Raw genomic sequence first — 22048 nt, 5'->3', positions numbered from 1 at the left:
CAATTCTTCTGTTGAGAATTCTCTGTTTAGATCTGTTCCCTATTTTTGTTGACTGGATTGTTTGATAATTTGATGTCTAGTTTCCTGAGTTCTTTATATATTTTGGAGATCAGTCCTTTACCTGATGAGGAGTTGGTAAAGATTTTTCACATTCTGTAGTCTACAATTTTGTCTTAGTAACTGTGTTCTTTATCTTACAGAAGCCTAAGGTGGGGGGACTTGCTTGCTCCTGCCTCAAAGTGATGTGTGACTCTCCCTGGGAAATCTTACTTTTTCTGAGGAATGGATGGAGGTAGGATAAAAGGTTGGGGCAGAAGGAGGAGTGGGTGTGGGAAAAAGAATAGCTATGTCAAATGAGGAAAGATTGTATTAAAAAAAGAAAGAAAAAAGCTGACGTAACTGAATCAGCATTTACTTCAAGATCTAGTACTACAAATAAAATCTATTAAGTTTTATAAATGTATTGCTAATGACCATGAGACACAAACTGGAAACACTAATACAGAATATTCTATGAAGTTAAAATGTGGTTGCAAAGAATGGGAAAATAGTAAATTGATGAAATAAAGTAATGAGACATGATAAGGAAGGATAGTGAGGAGCAGTGAGGTTAAAAACAGTAAGGATATAATATTACTTGAGTAAACATGAGTGTTGAGGAAACAATTTTCAAAAGTTTAGAATGACAGAGACAACTGGCTGCCTAGACAGTTACCCAAGGTTACTCTGCTACACTGGTTATCCATCTTCAGTCTGTAGGCCTAGACTATATAAAAGACTTTTCTATGAAGCAAGAATTTTTTTAGGGCTCTCTTATATTGTCTTGGCAAAGTTTAGCATTCACCTTATTTTGTATCCTGCTTGTCCAATTTAGACAGCTTACTGTCAGTAGTCAAGGCAAGGGCAGTTTCTATTCAAGTGGCTAACTTTGCAACAAATAAAAACAAATTCCATATGAAGGTTCTTTGATTCATTTTTTCTGAAATAACTTGGTATCGCCAGGAGCAGTGGTGTCTCATTGTCATGAAAAACCTAAATGGGGTATAGGAATTCTAGGATAAAAAGGCAGAATGTTGAAACTACTACGAACTGAAAACAACTATTAAAGATTTTAAATTTGTATATATTATTGTATATTGATACAAACTTAAGGTATTCTTCTTTTGGATGTAGAATTTTGAGGAAACTGCAAAAGGAATTTTCTGAGAGGCTGGATCACCTAACTTACTTGTCTTTTTGATATCTGGTTCTTTTATTTATTTTTCTTAAAACACAAAAAACATTTTTGTTGTTGTCTTTTCAAGAGAGTGTGGGGTTTTTTTGTAGCTTTAAAACCTGTTCTGTAACTTGCTCTGTAGACCAGAGTGACCTTAAATTCACAGAGATCTGCCTGTTTCAGCCTCCCGAGTGCGAGATTCAAAGCATATACCACCACTGCCCAGCTAAAACACACAAATATTTATTGTTTTTATTGAGCTATATATACATTTTTCCAAGTCCTCTCTTTTTCTCCCCTCTCCCTTTTTACCCTCCTCCCTGACTCCCACATTTCCAATTTACTCAGGAGATCTTGTCTTTGCTCCTTGCTAGGTGGATACATGTATGTCTCTCTTAGGATCTTCTTTGTTGCCTAGGTTCTCTGGGGCTATGGATTATAAATCGATTGCCATTTGCTTTATCTGTCTTATACACTCAGTTTTAAAAATAATCTCTTCACGCTTCATTGTATCTGACAACAAGTATTCTCATTTCTTCCTACTATCATTTGTGTTATAGCTATTAGATATTTCTTTTTCTTAAAAATTATTAGTGTATGTGGGTTTGCAAATGCATATACATGCATATGTGTGTGCACTTGCACTTTAACATGCATATGTATGCTGGTGTGGACACAAGTGTGGCAGTCAAAGGACAACATTCTGGAATCAATGTTTTCCTTCTGTTTTTATGTGGATTCTGTTGATTGAATTCAGGGGGCCAAATTGTACAGAGACTTTAGCCTATAAGCTACCTCCAAATCAATGCTTCCAATATGAAGAAATGTACTGTATATTGAGACAGATAGATAGATTGATAGTTGTATAAAACCAGAAAAAAATATTATTTCAAACAAATTATTTTACATCAATGAATAATAAGAACATTTTAAAGTTATTTTTTCCTCTAGTTCTTTCTTTATATAGGATAAGTTTCTGACCTACATTGGCCATGTTTTTCTGAGTTAACCCTTCTAATGTTTTTGACGGCACAATTGATTTCAGCAAATTTTTAATGATTTTCTGGAAGGAATGTATCACTTTTTATTGCTTTTGTAGGATTATTCCATAATACTGCTAATTCTAGATTTTTAAAATTTGATGCTTGTTTTTTAATTACCAAATGTTTCATTCTTCACGCTCATCTTTAATGGATGGTTTATGAGAAACTAAAAATAATCATTACTTAGGGCCTTCTGAAAGATAATTTTTACGTCTTACCTATTTCAGACTTTTTCTTTAAATTTTGTCTCTTGAAAGTGGCATACCCATCTGTTGTTTCGGTTTTCTTACCCTACTTGATCATCTCCAAGGTCCTTGGTTCTGTGTGCCAGTCCCACACTAATTTGATAACATCCACAACAATTACTGATTCGTATATCCTCTCTGATACATTTTTTGATTATTCTTTTCCACAAATTTCCCATTTTGTATATTTGTCTCATTAGCAGTTGTTCCACAGTCTTGAGCATTTTCTTTGGATAATTTGTTTAGTTTCCCTTTGAAAATTTCTTATGATAAAGGGGGTGGTATAATAACAATATATCATGATTACTATTTCTTACCTAATTTTCATCAAATTATCCCTATAGAATCAAGTTACATCCATAAGCACCTTGTATTTTCATATTTGTTCTTTATCTGTGTTGAATGACCATATGGTCAATACACTCTCATTCTCATACCCACTCTGCCTTTTTCTCCCCTCCATCTCTTGGTCACTGCCCTGTCCAGTATACTTCATTTCTGATAGATTTCAATTCCAAACGCCTCTAGCATAGGAAGACCTATCAAAAAGGTGGACCTTGCTAGTGTTTTATAGCTGTCAATTTTATATAACAAAGACATTGACATTGACTACTTCTCTTTTGCCTATTTTCAGCTTGTGTTGATTACTATTTGGTTTTAAAGGTTCTTCTCAAGTCAATGGAAGCAACTTTAGATTATTGTTCTTTCTCCTCTTGTCAGGTATACAAATTCCTTTTATGTTACACCCTGTTCTCCCCCACAATCTCTATATTCACTGCTCTTCAATTAGTTTAATTGTTGATGCTTTATGCTAATATCTTCACCTAGTTTCTCTTTTTAGTATTAAATTGCTATAATTTTTCTGAATAAAAATCAAACAATATTACAACTACACTGCTCTTCTTTTTATCATTTTTCCTTACTCACCATCAAATTCTCATTATTTAAAATTAAAGCCAGACAGTGCTTCGTTTTGATGAATTATGGCAGTTCATTCGGGTGCAAATTGTGACATCTAACATTGTACTCATTAGCCAAATGTAAATTTAAATCATTTTTATTTCTTTTCTGAGACCAGGATAGCTTCAAGCTCTATTTCTTCTTTCTTCAGTCTTCTTAGTATTAGAATTATAGGCCTGCATATACCATCATGTCCAGTTCAAAATTCTTAATGGACATCGTATTATTGTGTCTTTCATTGCCTTTGACATGTCCTTGGGATATAATTTGCAGCTGCGGCTGATGCAGGCAATAATTATAAATACATATATACAGCTGAAAAAGCAGCATCTAAGAAATCAGCAGATTTTAGTTCAGAACAAATCAAAAAGTACAGCAGGTCCTTGAGCGGACCAAGAAATCCTATTTTCTTACTTTGAGCTATTTTGAACCCTTCACTATAATGATTTTGAGTCATGAAAATGTTCCATTAGGAAATAGTAAGAAAGAAACAGAGCGTTCCAAACATTCATTAGTTGTTCTAATAGGAAAAATAGTGATGCAGGAGTGTCTGTATAAAAAGGTAGACGAATCAAGCTTGGAGACCACAAGAGTGTTTAAACAAAGTTGGAATATTTACATTTTATCTCTATAAAAGAGAAAAGCTGATGTGCACCCATTTTATTTTATAGGAAATATGATAAATGTGAAATATATGTTAGTCTTTTATCAAAGAAAATGTTACTAGGTTCTGGGTACATAAAGAGTCCAGAGAAATGACAGTGATTTAGATTTCAGGAAATGCTTGAGCTCTGTCCTCTTCCAATTTCTCTAATAGCTTTCCAAATATTTATTAAAATGTGTACCTTTCTATTTTGCCTACTCACCTTAGATTACCACACTCATTAGTATAAATAAAATGTTCTTCACATCATAGAGACAACAAAAAGTCTATCCAAGCACAGCAAAGGTAGAGCCTGCTAACAAATAATGTCATCATTCACCCACCACCCACATTTAAGTGAGAAATCCATTAAGAGGTCTGTTTGAGAATTTCCCTACCACTGACTAGAAGTTTGGTGTATGTGTCTTCTCTCGTATGCAAAGAACACTGCACACCCATACAAAAGACAGAAGAGCTTCTAAGTATCAGCAGTATAAGTACTCCAGTGAGTTTGTTATCAGTCAATGACATAAAGACTGCCTTTAACCACTCAGAAACAATCTAAAAGAAGACAAGTGGGCTGGAAAACAGAGTCCTCAGTGTCAAAAGGGACCTTCTTGACTTGAGAATCTCTTTCTTTGAAGATCTTCCGGTTTTCCTATATCTTGACTTTCATCCTCAAGCAACCAACCATAGAATCAATAAAGCATGGAATAAAATGGCAAGAGGAGCATATATAAGAACTGCAAGCTCTCCCAGGTTGAATTACAAAGCAGAGTCAGACCCATCTTGAGAATGGCAGTGATTCTCTGAAACAAATGAGTGAAAAAAGATCAGTATAGAACATGAATACCTGAAATTGAAGACCATGTCACACACTTTTGAAAACCTCACTTTTCATGATACAATATATGTGTAGATCAGTTTTCAGCTTCTGTCTGCATTAATAATTACATGCAAGTAATGTGATTTATTTCCTTCCCAGTTCTTACAGGCTTCTACTTCTTTTCTGCCTTAGCTAGTCAGTCACCCACCACTACTGAGAACTGCCGTGTCAGCTGTATTATTACATTTCCCAAACACAGGACAATTCAAGAGTAATATCTCCAGAATATAATGTTTTTCCAAGTGTGTTTTCGAATTTTTCTTTTCAAATTGAGGATGTTTCTTTTTAGTGCCATAAATAATCTTGATCAAAACTTGGGTGCTGAATCTTAACAAACATATTTTTATATCACCTGGTTAAATGAATATGGATATTGCAAGTACACATACAAAATACTCTATTCTTTTCTTTTCTTTTTTTCACCTTTGAGACAGGATTTCTCTGTGTAACTTTGGAGCCTGTCCTAGAACTAGCTCTTGTAGTAGTAGCCAGACTGGCTTCAAACTCACAGAGATCTGCCTTCCTCTGCCTCCTGACTGCTGAGACTAAGGGCATACACCACCACCGCCTGGCTCAAACACTCCATTCTTAAATATAAATATTTGTATGCTTCCAATCATTATCAATGTGAAGTAACAAATTCTTGCATAAATTTGCAAATATCAAATGAATTACATAAAATCAAATAACATCTCGCATTGCAGTGTTGACCCTTAATTTTTCCTTGTTTTAATGATTTGGTGATTTGTAGAAGGAAGTGTGTATGTGAAAGGTATGTGTGTGTATTTAATTATGTATATATGCCCTCACTGTTTTATTTTCATACAATATATTTAGGTCATGCTTTCTCCTCCCTCTGCTCCTCCCACATCCTATCCACCTTCTTTTCCTTCTGTCTCCATGTTCTCTCTTTTCTCTCCCTCTCCGCCTCAACCCACTCACTCAAAAACAAAATGAAAATCAAAACAAAACAAAACACAAGAACCAATAAGACAAAGAAAAAAATCTCAAGCAAAACAGACAAAAATCAAAAGTAACTCCTCCATCACCTTCCACAAAAACTAAAGCCTGGAGTTTGCTTTAGCAATTTAAAATTTGAGCCAAATATAACACCTGTGCCCTTTGTAAGTAATGAGCTGTGTTAGCGTTATTACTGATTTTCAGTGAGCAAAGTGTTGCTTTAGAATAGGGACAATTTACCTCAATAACATAAAGCTGATGAAGCTCATATTTCCTACACAGACATGTTGGATTTCTTGTAATTATCATAGACTGAAAATTGAATTATGTCCCCATTTTATTTCTATTTTCATATAGTGAAGTACAAACTTTGACCATATGAGGGTATGTGGAGATCTTTACGTAGGTATTAAGGTTAAACGGAGCTCTACCCAACAGCAGGGGTATGCAAAGTAGTTATCACACTGCTAACAGTAACTTGAAACTCATTTCTAACTGCAAATATGTTTTAATGTTACAATCTTTTTGTTCTGTTCAGCTTTGTTTTGTTTTAAAGGATATGTTTTGTTTTTATGAACATTTTAATGAAGTGATTATGGGTCTAGAATTGTTTGACAGAGAAGTTTTATTATATTTTTTGGTTAATGTTCCTGTTGCTGTTTTTTATATTTGTTTTTCTATTTTAAATTTAGATGAAACTGTTGAAATTTATGTTTTTCATGAATTAAGTTTATGTTTCATAACAAAAATGTTTCAGCTACAAGATATTACCTTTGTGTAACATTGCTTCACTTCAAAATATATTCTAAAGTGTAATTTTATTTCTTTTTTTAACTAGTTAGAAAATGAGTAATATAGAAAGTTATGTAATGAATATATGTGTATTTTATATTTATTTTCATGACTTTGGGTTTAGTAGAATTTTACTTGATGGTTGCTCTCAAAATAATTGAATTCTTTGGAATAGAATTTTATTTGTGAAAAATATTAATTTTTGTAACTGAAAGACTTTTAGTAATAAAATATAGTTTGTAGTTTTCTGTTTCCAGCTTATAGATAATATTTTAGAAATTATATTTACCCCAATTTTGTTAAGATATTAATATGTACCTGTTATTCTATCAGTTATGGGGAAAACATATTACTTTTTGAATTTTCACATTTCGCCTTGACGTTAGGAGTTTTGTTTCAACATCAGCTGGTTGTATGTTAAAATGTCACATATTCCTTGTTATTTAAATATTTCAGTATTGTGAAATATAATTTCTTTAGTGATTCTATTAAATGTTTAATTTCTTAATATTTTTTGCTTTCACTTATAGGTATATCATTCAGAATTTTTATATGAAAACTTTTATGTTTTTTTTTTACTTTCTAGTCTTAAAACAGTACAGAGGGAGTAGAGAGATGGCTCAGTAGTTAGAAATCCATACTCCCTTGCAGAGGTACCTATGCTGAGAAGTTTAGAACCATTCTGAATCAAGCACGTATGCGTACAGACCCACAATACTCCATAAATGAATAAATTATATTTCAAATAAACTGTTTTGTGCTTACCTAACAAATTTTCACTTTGATTAGAAATGTCAAGTACAAATGCTCTCTGCATCATCCCTAAGATGTTCGAAGTTGTGGTTCTTGTCTTATTGACTGTTTCATAGTTTTTTTTCTCTTGTTCTTTCTAAACATAAATTTCATTGAAGTTGTTATCCTATTTCACTTATGTAGTAAGTCTCTGTGACTGTTTATATGAGAACTGTTCATGTATATGTGTATAATCCACATGTGCAGGTGTGCATATGGAGGCCAGGAGTCGATAATGGGTATCTTCCTCTTTCAAACTATGTACTTTATTGGTTGTGTAAGCCTGTAGATATGGTTCTGTGAGTCAGAACACGCATTCCATGTTGCTGTTTGTGCGTATACACATGCTTGTGGAAGCCAGTGGTTACTCTTAGGTGTCTTCCTGTATCATTCTGCACCAATTTTTTTTTTAGATACAATCTTTTACTATTTTAGAGCTTACAGTTGGGCAGGGCTGACTTAGTAACCAATGACCTCAGAGTGTGAGCCTATATCCTGTACACTCCCAACACTGGTGTTAGATATGAATACCTGAAAAGGGAGATTCTAATTCAGGTTCCCATGCTTGCAATTCACATACCCTACTCCTTGATTCAGTTCCCACCCTCAGCATTTCCATAACTCTACATTCTATTTAATATAGCTAAATAGAAATCCCTTTGGTTCCTTTCATGTTTTTGTTTCCAGTGAATGAGTTTTTGCTGATATATATGTGTTCTTTTTCCACCAGCCCTTTTAGAAACATTTTATGCAATGTATGTATAATAAAATGCTTCTATATCACAGGTGTTTTATTGAGTTGCCTTCTCTCTGTCTTGTCTTACTGACTTCACAAGCCTGTCAGATCATCTGTAAAGAATGGCTTGTGTGGTAGGAGCAAACTAGACACAGATCAAACAGGATTCTCTGAGGTCTGCTCTGTGAACAAATTTTACTTGAGAGGTCAACCTGACTGCAGTTTAAGCACATAACAACATACAAAGTCACCAGTGGGGATATAGAGGTACCAGCTAACAGCACACTGTAAACCACTACAAGCAAACCCTTAGAGCCTCATCAGACAAGACCTGGTGTTTACAGTCATTATCAAAGAGCACTGCAAAGTCAAACAATGAAGAAGTAAAATACACAAATCCATGCATTTCTCTAGAGTACGCAGTTAATCAGATTGCAGGTTATACATTAATAGTGTGCGCGTGTATAAACAAATTTCCTAAAATGCGGGGGAAGTTCAAAGTAATATCCTAATAGGCAAATCATAAGCAATTCTTTCTCTCTTCTGTTTTTGTCTTCTAGGTCTAACTCTTTAATTACTTGTTTGATTATATGCTTGTTTTTCTTGGGTGAAAATACAAATCCATATACAGGTGTATATGGTAGATACTTTGGTAGAGGAAGATACTCAATGTTGATATATCTATGAGATATGTATATTTAGAGAGAGACAGTTCTTCCTTCCTGAGGGTTTCCTTATTTATTCCTCTAAGCTACTTGGAATACAAGTTGGTATTAATGTCATTGTTTCAGATAATCTGTGTATAATCTTTGTCATCCATGGTCACTTTATTTTGTGCATCATATTCTTTCTTTAACTATCCTTTTTTTTAAAAAAAAATCCAAATGTAATGGAAAGTTTGTCTGTAGTTGTGTGACTTAGTTTGATTCAGAATGTTCAAACACTCCCCCCCCAACACACTTTAAACTTGTTATATCCTATTTTATCTGTATTTCCTTACCTATTTTTAATAGAACGTTTAATAATTCATTTACCTTGGTATCGCAGTAGAAGTGAAAGCATGGGCTATTAAGATGTCTCATTGGTTAAGCCATTAAATCTGATAAGTTGAGTTCCATCCTCTCACACCCACATGGTACAAGTTGAGAATTGATTCATACAAGTTTTTCTCTGACCCTTACCATGCACTGTCACACACAAAAAATAATAATCATAATAAAAATAAGAGAATATGTAAACAATGTTTAAAACTTGCTACTTACAATCAAGCATAATACTGTTTAAAAAATAGTACATTGATAAAAAGAAATGTACATTTTATTATTGTGTATTTATCTAGAGACTTTGTTAAAGCAACTGAATTTATGACAATTGTATTAAATAATAAATAATTTTAAACACCTTATTAACTTCTAGAGAAGAACAGTGCCTAGCTTTCTTGTAGAATACATTTATTGGGGAAGTTTGGTGGTACATAATAATTCAATAATTCAACATATTGTTCTAAATAAGTTAAATCAATTTTGGATTCTCACTGAAGTCTCCAACATAATGTCTTCAATATTTGGGAGTTGCCTGGAAGGGCTAAAAAGGTAGATCAGTTTTTAAGAGTAACTGAGGCTCTTACAGAGGATGTGCAGTCTCCTCCCAGCACCTGTCTTGCTGCTCATAAATATCAGTAACTCCACTTATCTACAAGGACACCAGGCATGGGCATAGTTCTCAAACATGCATTAATGCAAGATATTACCACACATAAAATATAAATAGATAATTATTTCATTAAAACCTATATAAAAATACACTTACTTAGGTTTCTCTGAATCACACTTTCATCTATCAGCACACCCAAATAAATAAATTAATAAATAAATCTGCTGAGTTTCCACTGGTGCCAAGAACATTTTTCAGCAAAGAATTTGCCATAGCTTAATTTATAACCAATTTCTTGGCAAAACATCCCAGAGCCTAATAAATCTTTTCAGACCTATTTTCAATAACCATTATCACAGTCCAAATTATTAATACTGCATTAAGGGAAATGTGATCTTTCTCCATTTCACTTTGAGATCTTCATGATTTAATTGGAAGCTGTTTTTTTTTCCATCACTTTTTCTTATTCTGTAGTTTTGCTTTAGAGCTTCTTAATCCTGGAGTTTGAGTACCCCATTAGATTGATACTTAGTACAAAGATCTTTGAAGAACATGTGAAAATTCTTTTTGATTAATGCTATTAGGCAGGTAATGACAAGACTTTTGCATTGTATTAGTATTAAAAAGGAAGAGTGATTAACAGTTATTGTCATTTACTAATTCTTCTTAATTTATTCCAATAAAATAATAAGTATTTGTAATACATAAAATTGATCATATATATAAAACTTAGAGCCATATATCAAAATAAATCAACACAGCATAGTAACTTTTCTAGAAAATACTTTCTAGACTTTTAGAAACTTGATAAAGCTAGAATGTATAATTGTGGAAACCTTTCATAACTTCATTTGCCAGTAATACAGTTTATGCTTTCTAGGAATAAAATCTCATTTCTAAAGGAGTTGTTAGAGTATTAATTACCATGTACAATATTGATTTGTAGATCATTATCCAAATCAAATTGTAATTAACTGTAAAGAACTTTGCAGCCAGCCATAAAATTAAGCTAAGTTCTCATCACAGCTTCTGAATGCAGTATTTTCCTGTTACATAACAGCTCCCATTGTGGGGATTTGTGACTTTTGGCTGATGAGCTGTCTCACAGACCTGTCTTCAGTGTGTTGATTGTTGACTTGTATGGTAAGATTTTGATCTATATAGCAATTGATATAATTTCTCTGTGAAAAATCACATGCAACTTCTTAAATAAATACCTAAGATTTAAAAGTATACAATGTAAGTATAGCAAAGAAAAAATGCTCTATACAACATTTATAATTGAGAGTTTAAGACAGTTCCTTCTGTTTGTGAAGCTCATTGCCTTCAGTCATGAAGACGATGCATATAATGCCAGAATTCTACGTCACAATTAAAAATAGCATGCACAAATATTTCTGGAATTAGATTGAAAGTTGTCAACTCACTATAGTTGTTTCTTAAACCTAAAATCAGTCACAGCCTAACACCATGTTAGCAGTAAATATGGAATATTAACTGGTTACTGGTAAATAATAGTAGTCTCTCTTAATATGTTGTTATTTATATATTAAAAAAGAAATTTATTTCAGAAAAATGCTAAGATAAAGTAGAGAGAAATGACAATTATTATGTAGGATTAGAATAAAATCATTCCTAATAATTTGACATCATATAAATAGGACATGAAATGTCTCTTAAAGGCACATTTTCTTTAACTTAGTGATTATTTACCAATGAAATATTCAAAAGGAACACTTTGGGGAAGTGATTTGATTATGAGAGCTGTATCTGACCAATGGATTATTCCCTTGAATGACTCATAATTTGAAGGCATTACTAGCTGATAAAAATTAGGAGGTGGTTGGTAGGTGAGAGAAATAGACCAGAGGGCACATGTTGTTAGAGGTAACATGTGCTGGCTCCTTTCTTAACTCTTAATTGGTGATCAATAGCCACTATGTGAGCAGCTTTGTCTACCCCATGCTCACCATCACAGAGCACTGTGCAAAGCCACTAAAGTCAGAAACCATTATCCGTAACAAATCCTGTCTTCTTTTAGATTGTTAATATTAGATGTTTCATCACTCAGGAAGTAACATAATAAAGCGTGGTGTTTAAATACTCAAAACTGTTTCTATCATACAAAGTGAATAAAAACTGTAGCTTGCAAGGCTTTTCTACCTCCACAGTCCCAATTATCTTTATTTGAATGCCTTTAATCCCAGCACTCAGGAGGCAGAGGCAGGCGGATCTCTATGAGTTCGAGACCAGCCTGGTCTACAGAGCTAGTTCCAGGACAGGCTCCAAAGCCACAGAGAAACCCTGTCTCGAAACCCCCCCCCCAAAAAAAAGTTGAATGTCTAAATAAAATTTTATATTTTCCTAATACTTGAGGATACTATAAGTTCCTTGCTTTACATAAAAAACAAATTCGACTACCAATATTGTTTCAGTCCAATATTTGAATTGGAGGTTATTTGCTACATTTAGTCCCACAATGTGTAAAGATGGAAGCATTTACTTCCCTGGGGCAACTGAGACAAGGAATATTTGCAAAACTTTGTCTAATTTACAATCTTGACCACAGTTGATTCTTAAGACTTCTCAGTCTCATTCAGGCAATCCATTTTTCTTACTTCTTGGATTGCTATAATAAAATACCATGACTAGGGAAGTCATAAAAGAAACAAATATATTTCACATAAATCTGTTGACTAAGAAAACAAGCACATATAACCTGCACTTTCCAGATTGATGGGGTTTCACTTCCTGGTTCACAAAGGTATCATTTTACTATATCCCTCTGTGGTGTAAAAGCAAGAAGTCTTGTTAGAGCCTCCTCCATTCATTTCAGCTCTATTTGTAGGAACCACTTCTTAGAGGGAAGTTCATTAAAACTCAGGAGCACAAACAGAAGTGGCAGGTCTCAGAAAATAAACAAAACTCATAAACCTCAGGAAGCTCCTGAAATCTACTAAGTACATAATATACCTCTTTAAGTTTATAAAACTGGGTAAGGAGACTATCCAATCTTCTGAGGTTTGTGCAAGTCCTCAGATGTGTTACTTGTACAAGAACTTCATAGATACAACATTCATCATTAGTAGCCAATGCTAGCAAGGGCTTCCCCAGTGAGTAATTTGAGATTCTGCAAATAACCCCTCACATTTACTCCCATAAGAAACCCTAAAAAACCGCACAAGTTCAACAAGAAAACTGGGCAGAATCATTTATTTGGTTTGCTGTCAGGGCTCTGTGTGTTCATGTCTCTGTAGTTAAACTCATATATTATTAGTTCCTAATACAAAAACATCATATAATCTGGTGTTTACAAACATCCCTCTGATAATAGCCCACTTCAATTCCTACTTGGTTTCCTTTCCTATGTAATAGTTACATGTAGTGTCGAGTGTTTTTTTTTAAGCACAAAACAAGCCATTATGACTCTTAGCAGAAATATTAAGATTTTTATAAGATACCATTTATTTCTACCCTTCTAAAATATGAAAAAAAGTCTTTCATGTAGAGTTAGAAGCTGTACAGGCATTTGATGCTCATACCTTAGCTAGACAACAGATAAATGATGGAAAAAAAAGATTTTTCTATATTAAATTACAACTTGAACATTAATATTATTTTCTGATATTGCTCAAACCTAAATTTAGAAATCCTTAGAATCAAACTGATATTCTGGTTTAAAGAACACAATACACTAGTGTTATTCTAATACGGAGATTTATGCATTTGTTTTAAAGCCATTGAAAATGTCAGAGCACACCTGAAAAGGACTACTGCAGATACAAATCAGTTACAAGGCTCGTGTCCTGTGCAGTGATGCATTTTGTCATAAGAAAACGACGACATGAGAACACAGAGTAAAGAAAGGATTCTAGTTTGTCATCTCTGTATAGTAATCTTGACATCTTGGAATTTTCTAATCCATTTTAATTTTACCCTAATTATAGGAAAGAGTCACATCTAGGTTACTTTAGTTAACCATTGCATAAATTGTAAAGATTTGTCAGCTAAATATTTCTTAAATTATGCATGTGATACTCCCTGTTCAAAAGTCCTTCATGTTTTAAATCAGCAGAAGGAGGGTTGTTCTCACAAACCCAACTGTTAAAATTCAAAATCATATTTCCATTGCACTGGAAATATGTTGCATAACTTTAAAGTGTTGGAATTATCTTTTTAAAAACATTCACTGTTTATAAGTTTTCGCTAATATGAAAATTTTAGAAAAAATTAAGCTCATAAATATTATAGTAAAAATTACCAAATCTGAAAGGAATATTTTACTTCAGCAAAACCAAATATGCAGTTTTATTAATTTGACATTTAAAAGACTTTTTTGTCTTCTTGAGCAGATGAATTTCATTGCCTTTTATATAATATTAATTTGGTTGCAATAATGTTTCTTGTTTATATGTTAAAATCAATTTCTAGGAGAAAATGTACAGTCGATTACAACAGCATGCACAGGCACAAATAAACTGAAAATTCATTGAGCATGACTTTATAATTGACATTATTCACAACTGAATAAAAATCTATGGAGAATATATAAAGTTGTGTGATGGTTTTCTTGTTTTTCTTGTTTACTCAGAAAGTGGCAGAATTTTCTGAAATCCAATGAAATATGTGGGGTAGTGAAAATTATCTTATTATTCATAGACAGATATAATGATCACATATATAAAAGGTCTGAACTATAACATTCATGGGTGATACCAATTAGCCTCATGAACTACACATTATAAAAACTGTTAGGCAATGTTCAAGCTACAGTAGTCTTATAGAACAAAAGAAAATGAATTTTAAATTTAGATTCTTCACATTGTGCAAACAGAAGTTTCTGTTCCACCCTGATCCAGGGGTAGTTCAGTCCCAAAGAAAAACACAGAGGTTTATATTAATTATAAACTGTTTGGCCTATTGCTTAGGCTTATTACTAAATAGCTCTTATAACTTAAGTTAACCCATAATTCTTGTATATGTTTCAGTAAAGCATTCTCACCTTGATAATATGCATCTGACTTGAGACTGAGTATCTCCCTTTTCTCTTTTCAGAAGTCTCCTAGTCTGGTTGCCCTGCCTATACTTCCTGCCTGGCTACTGGCCAATCAGCTTGTTATTAAATCAATATGATTGACAAATCTTTACAGTGTACAAGTGCTGTGGAAACTCTTTCAGCCAATGGCCTTTAATATATCAGCCCACTTTGGTCATGGTCTTATGTACTATAAATGCAGATGAAAAGCCTGTGAGGGCCTCTTGGCTGCTGTATTTGTTTCCAGTTCCCAGCAATCCCAGAGGACTGTGGATCACTATTCTTTCTGTGAGTTTATCCTCAGAAAATATTATCTTCGATGTCCATCATCCTCTTGATTGTTCCAATAGATTGGTCCTGCCAGGAGTATATGAGTCTCATTGTCATAAAAGTCCTAATCTTAAACATTTTAAATGCCATATGCTGAGTGTCTCCGAAAGACTTAAAGAATACCTGTCTAACTGAAATATATCCCTATATATCTAGAAAACCTAACACACATACACACACACATTCACAAAAACTGTGAACTCTTTAAGCTTTACTCTTCTTGATCTTGTACGTTTTTTCAGCTCTATAATAAAAAAGGAGGTTTATAGGGTTTTCATTTAATGTTTGAACACCTGTATCTACTAAGCTTAAAAACCAAGCACGAAGAGTGTTAATTATGCTAGTGGCTCTCTCTCTCTCTCTCTCTCTCTCTCTCTCTCTCTCTCTCTCTCTGTTGCATTTGGTTCTACCATAAGTCTCTAAGCCATGCAACTATTTTTAATCCTGTTCATCCTGGTAGTGTCAAGCATGGGCTTCCTCTTTTTTCTTGGGCCTCAAGTTAGATGTCATTGATTAGTACCTCTTCTAAACACCAAGCCACCTTTGTTCCAGTGCTGATAAATCTTGCAGGAAGGAGAGTATGGTTGTAGGTCATAGGTTTTGTGGTTTCATTGCTGTCCCAGTTCCATAACTGGGAGCACAGCCTATGTCAATGGTTGTCAACTGTTCTAATGCTGCAACAATTTATTACAGTTCCTTATGTTGTAGCGACCCCAGCCATAAAATTTTGTTTGTTGCTATTTCATGATTTTAATTTTGCTATTATTATGAATGGTAAATATCTAATATGCAAAATATCTCATATGTAATTTCTATTAAAAGGCTAGTGAACACATCCCAGAGGGGTTGTGACCTAATGGTTAAGAACCTATGTTGTTAGGTTTATGTCTTATGCCTACAGTTAGAGAACTTAAAATTATTTCTTAGCAGAAAATTCTCAGAGGTGTTTAATGGTTAGGCATAGCTTTCTAAGTATTTATTATCTAAGAATGTTCTGTACTCCAAAAATAGCTCTTCTCTATGATGTAATTGATGAAAATTGTTTAAACATTTTGTTATAAAATAAGGTTGTGAAAACAAAAGCAGCAATATAAAGGCAGATATAAAGGCAAATCACCAGCGTAGTATAACCTCAAGCTGAGAGGCATGAGAGGAACAAAATTGGATACATTCTATTTTAGGAATATTATTCAGGGAATAAAAGGCCAATAGCAGATCTTCATGCCAGATGATATTTACTCAATGCTTTGGCTGGAAAACTCATGAGCAGAAAATAAATCTAGAACATGATGTAAATTTAATTCCAAAATCTAACCAGTGAGCAGAGCATTTATAAAAACAAACACTTAAGAATAAGGATGGATGAATTTATGTAAAATATTCCCTCTGGATTTCCAGCTCTATGTAAGAGCTTCTTGCCTTTTTCTTCTACTTACATAGAACATTACCAGTAATATTATAACCACTCCCTCCCAACAATAAATTAACAATCTTAAATTATCATTCCACTCTTAAAGGATATATTGTAAATCTGATATAAGTAATAAGTTAGAATAATATTGTTTTATTTTTCTATTAAAAGTATTTACTCAGCACTTAATATACATAGTGTAGAGTCTTCAAAGTTATGAGAAAAAAGCCCATAAGTAATTTCAGAAATCTCCTTTTCATTATAAAGTTTTAATATATTTCTAAATACCCTTCAATAGTTTCCATTTGCCTTATATCCTAGATATCTTTAAAAGTATCTATTCATTAAAAAGAAAAGTAAGATATACTTAGGTGAGTCAAAAGTGGTATATGTCAACAACACATCAAAGGAAATAATGAGAACAAAAACAATCAAAAAGAAATGAAACTAAAATATATTTAAGAGCCAAAATGTGGAACCTTTTATCATTCTAATAGCATCTTATAACATTTATAAAAATGATAACAGACCCTAGGTTGCTAAGTAGTTTAGATAAAAGACACAATAAAAACTAATTTTTTAATATGGGAAATGCTACACAGACTTAAACAAATTTTTTGAGAACATGGGTTACACATAATTCATAGTTTTTATAATGAAAATGTAAATTTCATTCATTTGCATAAAGATAGGCTCTCATGTATCCCAGACAGGCTATGGACTCCCTTGTAAGCTGTTGGTCCTCCAATCTGCAGCTCCGCAGTGCTGGGAGCACAGAAGTACACAACCGTGCCTGTTTTAGGTGGTGTTGGCGATCTAACTTGTTGCTTCGTGTCAGCTACACCAGTATTCTCCCAATTGAGCTACATCTTCATCCCTCACATTTTATTCTGTATCATATTAGAATTTGCTCTTAATATTAAAATCCTGCTTAGGGAGCTATTAGTGGGAAGAAAACGATAAAAAAGTAGTTTTTTTTTTATTGGAAAAGTCACTCATTTTAGATTTTCAATCAAACAAGTTTTGTTTCTATGTTATATCAGGGAATTGAATTCCTACCTGCTTATTCTGTAACATTAAGAGAGCATTTTATTTTCACACTTTTAATTTAATTAACAATTATATTATAATTACTTATCTTTAGTCCCTTTTCTCTCTCTAAACCTTCTCATATACCATTCCCCATTCTCTGTCAAATTCATGGCTGCTCTTCTCCACTTTTTATTGCATGTATATGTATGTATGAAAATATATTTCTATAAATACACATTTACATATATTAGAATATATATACAGATATATATGTGGGGGGGTGTATTTCTAAACATAACATGTTCAGTATGTAGAATTTTATTTGCAAGTATGTTTTCATGACTGGATATTAAACTCTGGAGAACCAGCTGGTATGCCCTTCTTTGGTAATGAGCTCATCCCTCACAGCTTTTATCAGTTACCTATAGTTCTATGGGTAGAGTTGATGCCTCCCAGTCTTTTTTAATGTGCAATGCTGGGGGCGGGGTGAAATCATTGTTTTGCACATGTTAAGTGTATTTGGTACAACCGAATACACAAGAAAATAAGAATGTTTTATTTGAAAAAAATATTTTAACTGTGTTTTGTATGTTTGTTTTGTTTTGTTTCTTACAGGAATTTTCACTAGCTAAGCAATGGTGGTGCACACCTCTAATCCCAGCACATGAGGGCAGAGGCAGGCAGATTTTTTTGAATACTAAGCCAACCTGGTCTAAAGAGCTACTTCTAGGTCAGTCAGCAAGGCTACACAGAAAAAAACCTGTTTCAAAAAACTTTCAGTTTTTCTTTATGCAGAATGTCCTTTCTGACAGGTATATAAACATTCATGTGCCTATGAGTTTCTCACTTTCTATCAGATAGAATCTAATGAGAAATAAGCTATAATTTACCATGCCCCTTAATTACCTGTACTGATCATCAATAAAACTATAATTACCCAATTCTTAGATTTTCACATTCGCTGCTTTCATCAATGATTCATTTAAAAAATCAGGCTTTGAAAATTCAATTTAATGTGAATAAAGTAAATGACATACCAATTCATTGAAAACAATGATAAGAAAAATTGCGTATCTAAAATATATATTTTTCTAGAGACCACATGCTGTTAATAGGATGCTTTGTCATTTTTAAAACTTGTTTCATGTAATCTTTATGATGCAAGTAAGCTAAGTGTTTTTTTAAAAATTATCATTTGTGTGTGTGAATAAACCTAAGTCATTAGGGTAAACAGAAATTTGAATTTGGATCACTGAAGAAATAATGAATATCTCAGCAAAGAAGGAATAAACAAATTATATGATTGCTTAGAAGCAGAGAGTAAGATGACATGGGTCTATGCAGTCAGGACAATAAAAAGTGACTCCTTTGGTGGCATGCCTAGTGTATTTTACTGCTTGAGAGATGGTACTCCCAGCCTCTTACTTAATAGACTCTTTCACAATCCGTCTGACTTAATCATCTGGATATTGCTTCTCTGGTCCTCAGACTAACATTTTCTTCACTTAATTTTATCTGATTTTCTATACTCTTACTCTTTCATCACATTGTTTTAGAGGGATCTGACTGATAGCTCTAATGGACACATCTTGATGTATACCTTAATTTGGAACATTAAAGTGATTAGGAAATTAAAGCCATACAATCATTTCTTATCTGTCTCATTAATTGCCTTAAATATTCCTATTATGATTTCACATTGGTCCCATGAGTAATGATATAAGAAAGGACTCATTATGTTATGAGGAAAAAAAGCTACACATTTATTAGATTTATACCTATGGGTCAAAGTCCATTGCAATGTTATCCCTGATTAATATCATTTTACTTCCCTTAGTTGCAATTATGCTTTGCATAATGGGTGATCAAGATTCAGTACAATAAAACAGTCCTGGAGGTCATGGTCGAACAAGTGAGATATGGTGAATAATAGCCGTAAGGTCTAGGGTGATATTCAATATAGACTCCATTATTTTTCAAATGTATGTATCCTTCTTTTAATCTAGAAATTAGGACATTATTAATGTTCAATGACATCATGCCCCTTTTATTCAATGAAGTTCCAAAATCTTTGCATAGTGTTTTAGAAAAGAAGACATTCCCAAGGTTCAATACTGTGAAATAAATGTCTCAACAATAGACATTTGGATTTTATTTTAAAAAAGAATTGAGGACATAGGATGCATGTTTAGTTTATCTTACTTTGTTAACATATTTCACCACAATTCCTTGTTGTTAAAAAGAAAATCACACTACATCTAATCAGAAAACAAGAAAGAGGAAGGGAGGAAGAAAAGAAAGAAAAGGAAAGCATACATGGAAATTTACTGTTTGCACATGGAAATTAAGGAACCTTGGAAACACATATTCTTGTTTTAAATTTGGTTATCTATGTGAACAATCCTTTTCTTAAGGAAAGCAATTGGGAGCCAACAGGCATTGTGGCTAAACCAGCGCCAGCTTTCTCTTTTTATTGCTTGAGATTACATTGCCTTCTAGAAAATGTGCTTCTATTCCAAAACAGAAGCAATTAGAAGAACACATTAATAAATCATTACATGTCAGATTACTTTAGGCATATATTTCGGAAGAATGGAAAATTACCAATCAACAAATTAACTACACAATGTACGAAGAAGGAAGGTAGGTGGGATTTCTATTATAACTTGAAATGCTGGTTTGTTCGCTATCCCTAGGAAGCCTGCCCTTTTCTGGAGGGGAACGGGAAGAAGTAGATGTAGGGGAGAGAGGAGGTGGGGAGAGGTACTGTGATGAGGGGAGGGTGTGAAAACTGTTCATGATGAAATGTATGAAAGAAGAATTTTAAAAAAAGAAAGTAAAAAAAAAAGCTCCTCCATATACCTTAGAAAATGCTAAGGAGATACACAAGTACAATTTTATGTATTATCAGACAGGCCAGAAACAGTCTGAAACATGAAACCCAGTGACTGATGGAACAGGCAACCAGTGTTGCTCCTTTTTATCTTGAAGTCTTCAGACTGCAACACACCTGTTCAATCTCATTCTTTACCAGCAGCAGTGAAGTCCATCAAGCAGCCATTGTTAATCATTTCCTACAGACTACTTAAGTTCTGCTTCCTGCATCCTTTTCTTTGGCAAAGATGTCTTTCTGAAAAGATTGTCTAAACCATATAAAACCAGATGTGCTCTGGTTTTTGAGCATCAGTTTTCAAAACTGCAGCAAATTACATTACATAACTTTGGGATTCTCTGGTTAGTTAACCAAATGTATCCGATTTTGCTATGCTTGTTTCGATGATTTCTTTGCTGTGTCTCCTGCATTCAAAGATAATCAATTTCTTTTTATAGAGAAGAAAACCTGTTATCGTCTGTGCAAAGTCCTAAAATAATGGTAGTATATTCAAGACGCTCAATGGACATTAGGGCCCATTTCCCTTTAGTAGGGCTTCCCTATAGTTTCAGAAAAAAGCAGACACATTAGGGAAATCCCTAACATACTCTGTGTTATTGAGTTACTTTCTGTGGGCATCAGTGTCTTGTCACACTGAAAATCTTGGACCAGACAAATATTTCAGTGGGGAGAAGAGAAAAAGAGCAAATGATAAACTGAATCTGGTTCTTGCACTAGTAACAAAAGAGAGAGAATAATAGTTAATTCTGCTTTTCTGGGGTTTGATTGGTGCTGCTGGCACCTTGAAAGTATTCATCTCTTACTATTTATTTGTATCACATTTGCTTTTCTGAGACATAATTGCTTTCTCAAGAAAAATTTTACTTGACTGTCAGGATTCACCAGAACTTTAAGTTGTTCACAACCATAGTTCTGCATAATGTAGCTATGTTCATTGCTCTATTTTTAAAAAGTAAGAGGAGAGATTAGTAAAAAGAAAAATGGGGCTTTCTGACTTATAACTTGTTCTATTTGACTTCTGACTTCTGAATTTCAAGGTAAGGCATTTACATAGTGACATCTAGAACAAATTTTCATTCAGTGAAGAATAAAGAAGGTAGTAATTTGAGATAGACATTGTCAAATCAAAGTTTTTGAACTTTATATTATTTCCACTAATTAAGCCTCTCATTTCCTAGTCTATTCAATAAACTTGTGGTATTTTTGTGTTTTTCCATTATTCTTTGTTCTCACAGTCTTATAATTGGAACTGTTGAAAAGAAGCTAATAAGAAATTTCACAAAGCCAATTATCTCTCATGCTTTTATCATTGACATCACTACACAGTAGGGTTACTAGTTCACACTCTTGTTTCCTTTGCCTTACTTTCTTTTCTTTCTCCTAAATATTAAGATTTAACTTCCTTTTTGAAAATATTCCTA

This window comes from Microtus oregoni, unplaced genomic scaffold, assembly GCF_018167655.1.
Source record: "Microtus oregoni isolate MIOR12 unplaced genomic scaffold, Mior012 000000F_ref0000247, whole genome shotgun sequence".
NCBI classification, from domain to species: Eukaryota; Metazoa; Chordata; class Mammalia; order Rodentia; family Cricetidae; genus Microtus; species Microtus oregoni.
The sequence above is the reverse complement of the archived record's forward strand: the minus strand, read 5'-3'. Positions refer to the sequence as shown.